The following is a 14,562-nucleotide window of genomic DNA, read 5'->3' on the forward strand; positions in this document are numbered from 1 at the left end:
TGTAGACATGTACTTGTCACATAGGTTCATAGGTATGTAGTAGACTATCTTCACAAAAGCATATATTAGCCTAGGCAAGTTCTGCAGCTTTCACCACCCCCTTGGGTAGTCTCCTAAGCCCTAGTTCTAACAGTTAGTACCCTAAGCACCTTTTTAGTGGGGCTACTGATGTGATGCCTGGCGTGAATTGTCTGTTTCCCATCCACTCGTCAAGGTTCCTATTGAACAGAATCAGTGAGGAGCTCTGTCTGATGTACATTGGGACTCTGTTTCACAGTAAGGCATGTGTCTGGGATGGCAGTCTATCCCACCAGCATATTGTTTTCATTGTTGTGATGAGGTTCATATCCCTGGAGGGTGTAGTGTGACTCAATTTTGTTATCCGTAGATGGAGCATGTTCACCAGTTATGTGTGGGACATGGCTCTGTATGTTAGGCAGAGTGTGCCTCTGAGTAGGCGGTATGCAATGGAGAACACATTTAGTTTTACCAGTTGTGTTGCATAACACAACTGTTTGAGGCCAGTAATCCTCTTGGTGAGGTACATCTGTGGTCTCTACAGCTGCTGGATATGCTTAGTCGAGTACATCCAAAATGGTGCATTGTACTCAATGATGGGTCTGATGACTTAAGAGTAGAGGGCCACCACTACCTCTTTTGATCCTGATGCAAACCCTTTGTTGATTAGATGGGCCACATAGGATTTCCTAATCACTTTGGCAACATGGTTGGCAAAGGAAAGATGACTATCTACTTGTGTCCCCAGATCCCTTATTACCTTGTCAGTTTTTAGGGGGTAACACCTATGTGGTAGTTTGTGAGTACTTTGTTTTCACCAAACCGGGATTACTATGTATTCTTCCACATTGAGCTTGAGGCCATGATTCTGACACCACACATCTGCCTCATAGAGTCCCTTCTGGAGAATATTACTGTCATCCGGGGAATTTATTATGGCAAACACTTTACAGTTCCCAGCAAACTTAGTCAACTACAACCCTCCTGTGTTGGCATGTACTTTTGAGAAGTCTATACCAAACAGGTGGGACCCCAGGACTGAACCCAGGGGGACAACAGTTGTTACCGGTGTAGAGTCTGACATGTAGCCAGCAACTCTTAATTTGTGGGATTTATCTGTGATCCAGTTTGCAATCCATCTTGTGATGTACGGATTCATGCCCAGGTTGGTGAGTTCATCTATGATACCTGACTGGGGAATGGTGTCAAAGGCCTTAGCGAGGTATAGGTAGGCTGTGTGGAGCTCATTTCAATCATCTGTAGCCTGGGCAACTGTCTCAAAGAATTACACCCAGTTTAGGAGACGTGATCTGCATTTGATGAAGCCAAACTCGGTGTGCTCAACTGTGTGAAGGTTCCCAATGTCTTTATTGTTGACTTCCATTATGATTGGCTCCATTGCCTTGCAGATCAGACTCGTCAGGCTCATAGAGCATGAATGCCAAGGGTCTTTTGTGGCCTCACCCCTGTGGAGTGGGAAGAACATTGCTGTGCAACATTCTATGGGTACATATCCTGTAGAGAGAATGTAGAGAGAGGTGTAGGTATCCTTGATGAATATGGATACATCCCCACCCTATGTGCTATGATCCAGGTTCTGATGCTGGAAGGTATGGAATGAGTAGTATCCTGGTAGTGCTGGTGTGCTCTCTGGAGCCTTGAACTAGGTTTCTGTTACTGCACAGATATCAATATTCTCCATACTGAGAAGTGCCTCGAGCGTGTGCATTTGGAGGCTGAGACTTCTGGCAATGAGTAGCATTTAGCTCATTTTGTGGTTATTTGTGTTGGTTATGGTGTTTGGTTTGTCCCGCGTGACTGGGGTTCCACACGTGAAGTCAATGCCTCATTGGTCCGATCTGACCATAAGCTAATTACCCTACATATCCACATTCTGCCCCCACCCCCCATTAAGGAAACCATGTTAAAAAATTTCTCCAAAGCCAACTTCATGCTTCTTAAGACAGAAGTGGTGAACTTCAGGACACCCATGCAGATGGACAATACAGTTACGACTACTGAATCCTACACAATTGCACTTTATAAGCACTTACATAAGTGCATGGATCATGCTATCCCAAACAGAACCAAGATGCTATCCTCCAGGAAAACAAAGCCAATCTGGTGGTCCCCTGTCATAATCAAACTGCAAAACAGAAGGAAGACACTGTTGCAAAAGAGGGTAAAATCCTATGAGTGGAGGAGCTCCCTGGTCAGGCTCAGTAAGAAGCTACGATCCCTGATAAAATCCTCCAAAGCTAGTTACAAAAACAAAATTGCCACTGATTCTAAAGACAACCACAAAGCATTCTATAGATATGTCAAGAATCTCAATGGCAACACTCAGATCTGCTCTGAGTTACAGCACAATGGCACTAAATATACAGACCCAACTGATATTGCCAACATCCTGGAAGATAGGATCAGTGCTAACTTTACCCCCCTCTCACCCATGAAAGAGCCCATCTCTCTACCAGAAGAATGCAAAGTTGCTATCATCATGGCTGCACAGATAAAAAACACTCTCCAAAGTCAGGAACACAGCATCTATGGGACCAAATTACATCCCAGGCTGCGTTCTACACAAACTACAAAATGAAGTGGCACCACACCTAAGTACCATGTTCAATCATAGCCTCACCTCAGGCTTTGTGCCTGCTGAATGGTGCACAGTGATGGTTATCCCACTACACAAGGGGGGAGCCACCACGGACCCTGGAAACTAGTGCCCCATTAGCCTGATGAGCCTAGTCTGCAAGGCCATGGAACGTATCATCATGGAACTTATAAACAAAGACATTGGTAATCTCCAAACTCTGGACCACAACCAGTTCAGGTTTGTAAAAGGCAGATCATGTCTTCTAAACCTGATAGATGTCTTTGAAGCAGTCACCAATGGTGTAGACAAAGGTAAGGTGGTTCACACAGCCTATCTAGATCTTGCCAAGGCTTTCAACACCATCCCCCACTCTGGAATTATAGATAAACTCACTAAACTAGGTATAAATCTCTATGTCACAAGATGGGTTGCCAACTGGCTCACTGACAGAACTCACACTGTGAAAGTAGCAGACTCCAAATCCGACTTCAGACCAGTGACAAGTGGAGTACCACATGGTTCAGTCCTGTGTCCTGTCCTGTTTGGTATCTACTTCCCTGAAGTACAGGCTAACACAAAAGGTCTTTGGCTAATGAAGGTCCCAGATGACTGCAAACTAGGAGGCATAATCAAAACTACTAACGATGTGGGCATCCTACAAAAGGGCCTCACTGAGACAGATGCCTGGTTTCAAAGCCAATGCCAAAAAGTGCATTGTCATCCCCTTTGGTAAAAGCTCTGTACCCATGAACTACAACATAGGCGGTAGTATACTTAACATTGAAAGTGTGATAAGAGACCTTGGGACTCAGGTGGACAGTAGTCTCTCCTTTGATAATCACATCACCACAGTAGTCAGGAAATCCTTCTACATGGCACACCTCATCACAAAAGGTTTCTCATGCAGAAAAAAAGAGGTAATTGTTCCCCTCTACTCATCACTCATTGGATCCATTATAGAGTGCAATGCCCCTTTTGGTATGTACCTCACAAGACATCTACAACAACTGGAAAGCCCACAGAAATACCTCACAAAGAGGATTACCAGCCTCAAATACATGCCCTACACAGTCCGTCTCAAAACATTCCAGCTTTGCTCTGTCGCATATTGCCTACTCAGAGGTGATCTCTGCCTAACATACAAAGCTATGTCAAACCCAGAGCTGTTGGACATGCTCCACTTAAAGAAATCCCAATCCCTCCGAGCTTTGGTCCCAAAACCTGGACCAAAATACAAAAGGAGAGGGTGTATCCATTTTAATAAAGGATAACCACACCTCCAGGTTAGTGGCACACCACGAGGCCTCGGAGACCATCCAAGTGCAACTAACAGTGGGCAAAGCTGCTTATCAGATCGTAGCCTGCTACAGATCACCTACCTTGTCTCAGGACCTTCACTCAGCATTCCAGAGAACACTGGAAAATATAAAGGTCCTACCAAACACCATGAAATTAGGAGATTTCAACTACCCAAACATTGACTGGGAGAATTACTCAAGTATAAACTCCTTTGCCTAATGCTTCCTAGAGTTAACAAACTCAAATGCCCTGGAACAGTTGGTCACCACGCCCACTAGAGGTGACAACATACTGGACCTGATCATCACCAACATGGGAGATCAGTGTTCCACACCAGAGGTAAACCTCTCACTGGTAAGATCAGATCATAAAGTGATCACACTGGACATCCACATCCCGACCCCACTCCCAGTCAAGGAAACCACTGTGAAAAACTTTTCAAAAGCAAACATCACACTTCTCAAGACCGAAGTGGAAAGCTTCAAAGCCCCCTTGCTACAGGATAATGCTATCCAATCTGAAGAATCCTTTACAAGTGCATTCTATGAGCATCTACAGGGATGCATGGATCGAGCCAACCCAAATAAAACCAAGACTCATTCCTCTAAAAAGAGGAAACCAGTCTGGTGGCCCTTGGTCATAAATAAGCTATACAACAGAGGGAGGAAATTACTACATGATAGAGCAAAATTCCAAAAAGGAAAGGCATCACTGATCATTATTAGCAAGAAACTATGATCGCTCATAAAATCATCCAAGGCCAGTTTCTAAAGAAAAATTGCCAAGAAATCTAAAGATAACCACAAAGCCTTCTTAAGCTATATCAAACATATAGGTGGCAACTTTCAGATATGCTCTGAGCTACTGCAAAATGGCAAAAAATACACTGAACCAACTGACATTGCCAACATCCTGGTGGACAAGTTCAGTGCAAACTTCACACCCCCACCTCCAAAAGAACCCGTGTCCATCCCAGAAGAATGCAGAGCCCCAGACATCATGGACATGCAGGTAAAAACAGCCCTCTTCAAAGCTAAGAACACAGCATCAATGGGACCAGATGGTGTCCCAGGCTGCGTCTTACACAAGCTCCAAAAGGAACTAAACCATCACCTAAATTCACTAGTCAGACTCAGGCTTACCACAGGCTATGTACCTAAAGAATGGCATACAGCAACAGTCATCCTGCTCCACAAAGGTGGTGCCACAACAGAACCTGGGAACTATCACCCTATAAGCCTGACCAGCATGGTCTGCAAAGCTATGGAGCGAATTATCATGGAACTCATAAAAAGAGACATTGGGAACCTCCAGACACTGGACCCTACCTAATTCGGCTTTGTTAAAGGCAGATCCTGCCTCCTAAACCTAGTTGACTTCTTGAAACAGTTACCAAGGCCATAGATGAAGGGAAGGTAGTCCACACAGCCTACCTGGACCTCACTAAGGCCTTTGACACCATTTCCCACTCTGGCATCATAGACAAGCTTACCAGCTTGAACATTAACCCCTATGTCACGAGATGAGTGGCCAAATGGCTCACAGATAGAACACACATGGTCAGAGTTGCGGGTGCCATGTCCAACTTTAAACCAGTCACAAGTGGCATCCCACAGGGCTCAGTCCTGGGACCCCTCCTGTTCGGTATATACTTCTCTGAGGTACAGGCAAGCATGGGAGGACTATGGCTGACCAAGTTTGCAGGTGACTGCAAACTGGGGGCCATAATTGACTCTCCGGCTGACACAGACATCCTCCAGAAGGGTCTTACAGAGACAGAAACCTGTGTCAAAACCATGGCCTCAAGCTGAATGCCAAAAAATGCATAGTCATCCCCTTTGGAAAAAAAACAAGGTGCCCATGAATCACCACATAGGTGGTAATCCACTAGGTACAGAAAATGTAATTAGGGACCTGGGGACCCAGGTAGAAAGTAACCTCTCCTTTGGTAATCACATTGCCAAAGTGGTTAGAAATTCCTTCTATGTAGCCCACCTAATCACAAAAGGGTTCACCTCTAGATCAAGAGAGGTCATTGTGTCCCTCTACTCATCACTCATTAGGCCCATACTAGAGTATAATGCCCCATTTGGTATGTACCTTAATCGGCACATGCAACAGCTGGTAAGACCACAGAAGTACCTCACCAAGAGGATCATGGGCCTCAAAGAGATGCCCTATGCAGCTTGACTAAAGAAACTCCAGCTCACCTCAGTTGCTTTCTGCCTGCTTAGAGGTGATCTATGCCTGACGCATAAGGCCATGTCCAACCTGGAATTAATGGACATGCTCCACCTCAGAAAAACCAAATCTCTTAGAGCCACACGCTCCCGTCAATTAAACCTCAGCACAGTAATAAACAGGACGTGCTGGAGGGATAGATTCCTGTCCCAGAGACTTCCCTTCACTCTGGAATAGAATCCCAGTTTATGTTAGGCAGAGCCCATCGCTGACTCTCTTCAACAGGAATCTTGACGAGTGGATGGGAAATTGTAAATTTACCCCTGGGATCACTTCAGTGGCCCTGCTAGACAGAGGCCCAGGAAACTAATTTAAAAGGGAGGTGAAAGCCAACACATTCTGGCTAGGCTTATAAATGTCCTTGGGCAGATAGCATAGCACCTACCTATGAACCTATGAACCTACACGCTCTAGGGACCTAAACCTTGTCACCACAATAAACAGAACATGCCGGAGGGATAGATTCCTGTCCCAGAGACTTCCCATACTCTGGAATAAACTACCTATCTATATCAAACAAAGCTCCTCATTAGCTCTCTTCAAGAAAAATATTGATGACTGGATGGGAAATAGGAAATTCACCCTGGGGAGCACATCTGTGTCTCTGCTCGACAGTGGCACAGGAAAATAAATGTCTTGGGTGGCAAAAGCCAGGGTACCTTTTTGGCTGGGCTTGTAGAGGCCCCAGGGCCGATAGCCTAGTACCTACCTATGAAACTTTGAGCCTTGCCTAAAAAAGGTAATATGGGGATAGCAAAAGCCTTGGCCAGTATTCAGAAGCATAGGGGTGACATGTACAAACCATCTGTAGTGAAGTAACGAGGCTTGTCTATCATGTCATCACAGGAAGACAGAGACTGGATCCCCTTTGAATGACACCAGAAGCTCAGGCAATTGTTGAAGTTTATCGTCTTTCTGTTATATTGCAGTATCATGTAGGTGAAGGTAAGATGCTACTTAAGGTCAGGGTCATACCAACCTGGGCTACATTATCATAGAGCTAATATATATCTCTTGTCATGTTGTCCTGGGAGGTATGTCTCAGATCATTCACAATGACATGTACAAAGAACACGTCATATATGTACCTGTTTTGGAGTAATGCAAGTGCTTGTGTTATATGGCGGATCATAGCACCTGACAGTCAACTGACAGTAACCTTCCCCTTGTCCAGCCGAGTGAGTGGAACATTTGCGTGCCTATCTATGAAGTCACCTATTACTAGTGTGTTGGGTATGTTGTTTTGCCTTATGGCCTGTTGTGAGGCACACTGCTTTGGTGTATTATGTGTTTTCTGGTGTGTGCTTGGAGGTGCATGTTGCTTGTTTGTCTGCTTAGGAGGACACTCTCTCTTTTTCAGATTAATATTTGTATTCTCTGAGTATGGTGATGTGTATTTATGTGTGTGTTTTGCTGGTGCTTATATTGTAGGTCTATGTGAGACAGTTGTTGTTGTGGTTGTATGACCCTACTCCTCCTGACTGTATTGTCCAGTATTGGGTTGATAGATCTTAGCCACCAGTTTGACCCTCTGTGTGCCAGCATGTGGTGCATCAACCCATATATGATATGGTCATGGCCTATGCATACAATACACTCACAATACACCTAGTATGATAAGCCTGCTGAGGTTATCAAATGTGAAAAAAACCTTTAGGCAAACTGTCAGCCAGTAATGTCTGTATTGCACCCTGTAACTCCATATTGCTTGCTGAAGTGTAAAGACGTACTTAGTTTGGATTAAGAACACCGCACTTGCCAGCTGTGTGTGTGTGTGTGTGTGTGTGTGTGTGTGTGTGTGTGTGTGTGTGTGTGTGTGTGTGTGTGTGTGTGTGTGTGTGTGTGTCTTTCCCTGGGGAGAGAGCAACCTTTTTGGAGACTACTTACACCCCTTAGAATTGGTATATTCCTCTTTGTCAAGTCTGATGATGTCACCATCCTACAAATATACCAGTGGAAAGGAGAAATCCCAGTAATGTGTATAGCACGTTGTGTAAATGTGTACTGCTGTAGTATTATAATAAAGTTAGGTAGGGATTTGAATTCTGTACTTGCCAACTGTGTGTGTGAGTGTGTGTGTCTTCCTGGGGAGGAGCAACCTTTTTGAAGACTACTCACACCCCTTAAAAATGGAGTCTGATGATGTCACCATCCTACAAATATATCTGTGGAAAGAAGAAATCAGTGTAATGTGTATAGCGTGTTGTATAAATGTGTACTGCTGCATTATCATAATGTGCTTAGGTTGGGGTTTGAATCCTGCACTTGCTTAGTGTGTGTGTCTCACTGGGGGAGGAATAAGCTTTTTGGAGACTACTCACACCCCTTAAAAGTGGTATACTCCTCTTCATCAAGTCTGATGATGTCACTATCCTACAAATATACCTGTGGAAAAAAGAAGTTCCAGTGATGTGTGTAGCGCATTGTATAAATGCATACTATTATACTATCAAAATGTAGTTAGGTAGGGGTTCAATCCTGCCCTTGCCAACTGTGTGATTGCCTCCCTGGAGAGGAGCAACCTTTTTGGAGCCTACTCACACCCATTAAAAGTGGTATACTCATCTTTGTCAAGTTTGATGATGTCACCATCCTACAAATATACCTGTGGAAAAACAAAATCCCAGTAATGTATATAGCATGTTGTGTAAATGTGTACTGCTGTAATATCAAAATGTAATTAGGTAAGGGTTTAAATCCTGCTCTTGCTAACTGTGTTTCTGTGGATAAGAGCAACCTTTTTGGAGAATACTCACACCCCTTAAAAGTGGTATTCTTATCTTTGACAAGTCTGATGATGTCACCATCCTACAAATATACCTGTGGAAAGGTAAAATCCCAGTAATGCGTATAGCGTGTTGTGTAAATGCATATTGTTGTAGTATCAAAATGTAGTTATATACGGGTTCAACTCCTGCATTTGCTGTGTGTGTGTGTCTCCTTGGGGAGGAGCAACCTTTTTGGAGAATACTAACACCCCTTAAAAGTGGTATACTCATCTTTGACAAGTCTGATGATGTCACCATCCTACAACTATACCTGTGGAATAATGAAACCCCAGTAACATGCATAGTGTGTCATGTAAATGCATACTGCTGAAGTATCCTAACGTAATTAGGAAGGAGTTTGAATCTTGCGCTTGCTGAGTATGTGTGCGACACCATTGGTCAATGTGGAGTGGGTTTTGATTTTTCTATTGTATGATATATCACAATGACAACTGTATGTGCATTATACATGTAAGGTAGCTGTGGGGCAAATCCATATACATACATGTGACCTCAATTATTTCATAGGTGGGTACTCTGCTTTCTCCATGAACGCATCAGTTATCTTTGCCAGAGCATGCTGGAGCTTTCCAGACCTTAGGTCACTTCTGTATGCTTGTGACAAGCTTAGCCACTGCAGTAATCCCTGGGCTACCTCTTCTGTTTCACATCCACTCATCACGGTTTCTATTGAAGAGTGTGAGTGAGGGTTTATGCTTGAGGTATATTTGAAACCTGTTCCAAAGCAAGCAAAGTCTTGCAAAGATGACTAATCATTAAAGGTGTGCAACAACCTCTGTGGATCTTCATGCAAACCCTTTATTGCTTATGTGCTCCACAGAGGGATTTCCAAAACCCTTTGGTAATGTGATTATTAAAGGAGAAAAGACTAAACACATGGCTCTATATATACATTAGTACCTGTTCCACATTGTGGGGGCTACTACCTATGTGGTACTCTGGGGATACTTTGTTTTCTAAAAGTGGATAATTAGAAGTTATGTTCTTACCATAACGTTCCATGTGGAGTGTTCATCTCGCCTTTGTTCTTACACATGGGTTCGAAGCCGATCCTCGGCCCGTCGGCCGCTGCAAGCTCTGCATCGAGAAGAAGCTCGAGACCAACCACTCCCACAATCCTCTGCCTTTACTCAGATCTAGTTTGCAAGCAAACCAGCAGTCAGAGAGAGAACACACTCATGCAAAAACTACATAACTACAAGAACACTTATATATATATATATACATATGTACATACATATATACACACAACAAATGCAGAAGCAGAATAACCCAGACCAGGCACCAAACTGTACGTTCTTCCTGAGGGTGGGATGTGAATGTAAGAACACACACATGGAACGAGAACATAACTTCTAAATGTCGAGTGTCTTTGTTCTTACATGATGGGTAGCTCCCTAGCTCCATGTTCCTGAGGAACTCATGGGAGAACGTTCTTGAGCACAGTGGAACCAAAGGATGCCCTGTCCCTAGAAACCCTGTCCACTTTGTAATCAGAAATGAATGTATGTGGTTTAGCCCCCGTGGCAGCTCCACAAATAGTGTCTAATGGCAAGGGCGCTGCATGAGCCAGGATGTAGATACTTGTAGTGCCCTTGGGTTTGGGTAAAGTTTGTTCTGAAGTAGCATAAACAAACACAATGCAATCAGTTAGCCACTTGGAAGGGTTCGTTTAGTAACTGCTACACCTTTCCTGCTGTCCCAAAGGCTATAAAAGTTGATCTGATTTCCTGTGATCCTTTGTTTTATCCAAGTAAAATCTAAGTTGTCTATGAACATCTAACTTGTGAACATACTCCAACTTATGGAGTGATTTTTTAAAAAGGTATGGATTGATTAATGTTATTGTTATTATAGAGCAGACTTTTGGGGAGGAAGGATGGATTAGTGCGAAGAGATACTTTGTCAGAGTGAAAGATCAGATAAGGGTGTTTAACAGAAAGAGCCTGAAGCTCTGACACCGCCTACCCGATGTAATGGCCACCAAAAAGAGGGTCTTCGACAAATACTAATGGACAAGAGGAAGCCGGTTCAAATGGAGGCAACATCAATTTAGAGAACAAAAGGTTCAGATTCCGGAGATGTAGAAGTCCTAACTGGTGGTCTAATATGGAATGATCGAAAAGGCCTTTTACAAAGTCTGTGAGCCATAATAGGTGCCCACATTCTTCCACATGAAAGTTGGAAATGGCAGCCAATTGCACTCTTAAAGTGGCAGGAGAAGCTCCTTGGTGGAACAACTCTGTTAAAAATTCCAAAATCTTGTTTAAAGGAGCCTATAACAGGATCCAAATGTTGTGAATGTGCCAAGAAAACAAAGCGCTTCCATTTACTAGTGTAGGTCTTTGTAGTGGAAGCTTTGTGAGAAGCCACTAGTATATTCTGAACTGCAGGTGAAAGAAGATCCTGGCTAAGTAGGGAAGCGGAGCAACCAAGCTGCTAGATGGAGGACAAGAGCGAAGGGTGGGGACCCCTGGACGAAAGTGGGTCAGTAGATCCGCCCGGGTCCAGGATCCAGGGTTCCCGAATGCGGTGCCAGAAGAAACGAAACCAGATTTGAGGCCAGAATGGGGCAATGAGGATAATCGTCCTTTGCAGGTTGTTGGCTTTCTGCAGAAACTTTGCAAATCAGTGGAAAGGGAGGAAAAAGCGCACAGGAGACCCGGAGGTGTCGTGAACCAGTGCAAGGGGACTTCCCCTGGAGCAAAGTAGCTCCTGCATTTGGCGTTCATTGGAGCAAAGATCGCAGGAAGGCTGGCCCCACTTGCAAAAAATCTTCTTCGCAAACTGACTGTTTTAGGGACCCTGGAGGCAATAGGATTGCTCTGCTCAGCCTGTCGGCTATGACGCTGGATGGCATTGCAGAAAGCTGCCCGTGGACTCCACATTGCCATTGCATTCGGCCTCTCTGCATAGCTGATAGGATTTCCCCTTGTTTGTTTATGCCACTACGGACATGTTGCCTGAACTAATAGTCCTGAGAAAGGAGGAAAGTGTTGCAATGCTAGAAACACTGCAGATTGTACTCTAAATTGGTCCATTCACCTTGACTGTCCCTGAAAGAATGCCCCCAAAGCGTCCGTGGTCACCGTAGCTCGGCGTGAGGGTAGCACAAATGGTCTTCCTGGCTGGAAAGGTTGCAAGTCTGAAGCCACCAAGTTAGGTGCGTTTGCATGTGTTTGTGATCAGAATTTCGTGTGTTAGGCGTGAGCTGTTGGCCATTGTGCAGAGTAGCCATTGTAGAACTCTCATGTGCAGTCTTCCCATAGAGACTGCCATGAGACACAAAACCTTTAGAACCAGTCTTTGCTGGGGATTTCTTGGATGACAGAAGAAGAGATATGTTGCTGTAGTGAGGCTATCCTTTCTGGAGGAAGCCTAGAATTAAATGATGTATCCAATTCTGCTCCTATGAATGAGATATGCTGTGATGGCTGTAATAAAGATTTTTCAAATTTCTGAAATTCCAAATCTGTAGAGTGTAATCCCTGGCCTGACGCTATGATCAGTTGCCAGTTGGGTGATGGCACGAGGACACCTGGAATCCTGAGACGCTAGTCTCACTGCCATGCATTTGGTGAAAACCCTGGGGGCTGAGGTCAGACCAAAGGGCAGCTCAAATTGAAAATGATTGGCTCCCAGCCGGAAGTGCAAGTGATCCTAGACACCCTGGCCATTTTGATGTGGTAGTATGCGCCCTTCAGATCTATTGAGCACATCCAGTCGCCTGAATGGAAGGGATCGTGACCATTGAACTTTTTCTTTAGGAATTGAGGCAGAATCGGCCTCCAGTCCCTGTCTTCTTTGGAACTAAAAGAACCTTGAGTAAGTTCCCTCTTTGGTCCTGGTTGGATGACTGACTCTTTTCTAGCAGCTTTGAAATTTCCATAGCTGCAGGTTCGATGGGCGGCACATCCTCTTGGAATGGGGATAGGAAGGGTAGTTGTCTGTTGTAGATTTTGCCAGGCCTGAGGGTATAAAGCTGAGTGCTGAAAGGTTTTCCAGGGGGTATCCCTGTCACCTTGGTTTTCTGCCGCCAGGGTGTCTTCCTCGATCCTGTTTTTCAAACCACATTTTCCTGAGTAACTGACATCTTTTGGCCACACTGGCAATGCTTGAACCCAGACTTAGCCTTTTCAGACATCTTAAAAGCTAAAATAGGTATAGCACAGTAAAGTCCAGTAATAATGTCCAATCCGGTAAAAATGTCAAATCCAGTAGTAGTGTCTATCCGGTAGTCAAATCCTGAAACGGGATAGGCCCGAGGAATAAAATAACTTTAACCGAAAACCTCGAGACAATCACACACAGTCAATATACAAAAGATTTAGAGAAATCTAACTTCAAAAATACAAGAAAAAATCAAATCTTAGCTTTAGGAGGTGCTCGAGCTCACAGCGGCAAACTAGATCTGAGGTAAAGGCAGAGAGGGATTTCGTGACTCCTCGATGCAGAGCTTGCAAGCGAATCGAACACTCTCACATCAATGCTTTATTTGGCTTATAGCTTTACAGCATGAGTTTGACACCAGATATCTGTCTCTATGATACCCTTTTGGAGGATGTGTGTGTCATCTGGAGAATAAAGTATAGCCCACAGTATGCATTTTCATCAAATGTGGGAATTCATATCCCTACTGTGTTTGCTTGTACCTAAGAAAGCTATATAACAAGAGTGGTCCCAGGACTGAGTGCAGGTGAATACCACTTGTTACTGGCATAGAATAGTACATGGAGGCTGCAAATGTTACTGTCTGTCCTACATCTGTGCATCAGTTGTCAATCCATCATCTAACAATCATTTATGGTCAGTCTGTTGAGGTTATGTATAATACCAGAATGTGGGATGGGTATGAATTGCTGGTGAGCTATAGCTTGGCTGTCTTGATCTCTCCTCCCTCATCTATAGCCTTGTTAACTGGCTTGAAGTCTACTAAGTGTAGGAGCCATGATCTGGCCTTTAGAGAACCTAAGTGGGTATGGTGCATTGTTTTCAGGTTCATAATGTCTCTGTTAATGAGTTCCATAATGCTGTGCTCCATAGCCTTCCAGATAACATTTGTCTGGCTTATAGGGTGAAGGTTTCCAGAATCTTTTGTAGTTCTACCCTTAATCAATTTATGTTAACATTTGCACTGGATGTGACGAGAGTGGACAGGTTTAAGAATAAGTATATTAGAGGGTCAGGCCTGGATTGAAGGTTAGTAGATCAAGCCAGATAGGCAGTATTAAGTTGGTTTGTACATGTGCTGAGGGGGGATGCAGAGTATATTGTGAAATAGATGCTAAGGATGAAGCCGCCATGTAACAGGAAAAGAGAAATGCCTAAGATGAGGTTTATGGCTGTGGTGAGAGAGGACATGCAGGGGGATGGTGTGACAGCACAAGATGCAGAGGGCAGGAAGAAATGGAAATAGATGATCTACTGTGGCGACTCCTAATGGGAGCATCCGAAAGGAGTAGCTCATCCCTTGTGGACTGTGGACACCATTACCGTGCATCATTCCACAAGTATGTAACCTGTATAGAGGCTGCATCTGGACAGAGTGTTTAGGTGAGTGGTGAGTTCATATGTCAGCTTGTGTATGACACAGCTAGGGACACTGTCCAGTACCAT

Source organism: Protopterus annectens, chromosome 5.part0, assembly GCF_019279795.1.
Source record: "Protopterus annectens isolate FY-2018-M chromosome 5.part0, PAN1.0, whole genome shotgun sequence".
Lineage (NCBI taxonomy): Eukaryota > Metazoa > Chordata > Ceratodontiformes > Protopteridae > Protopterus > Protopterus annectens.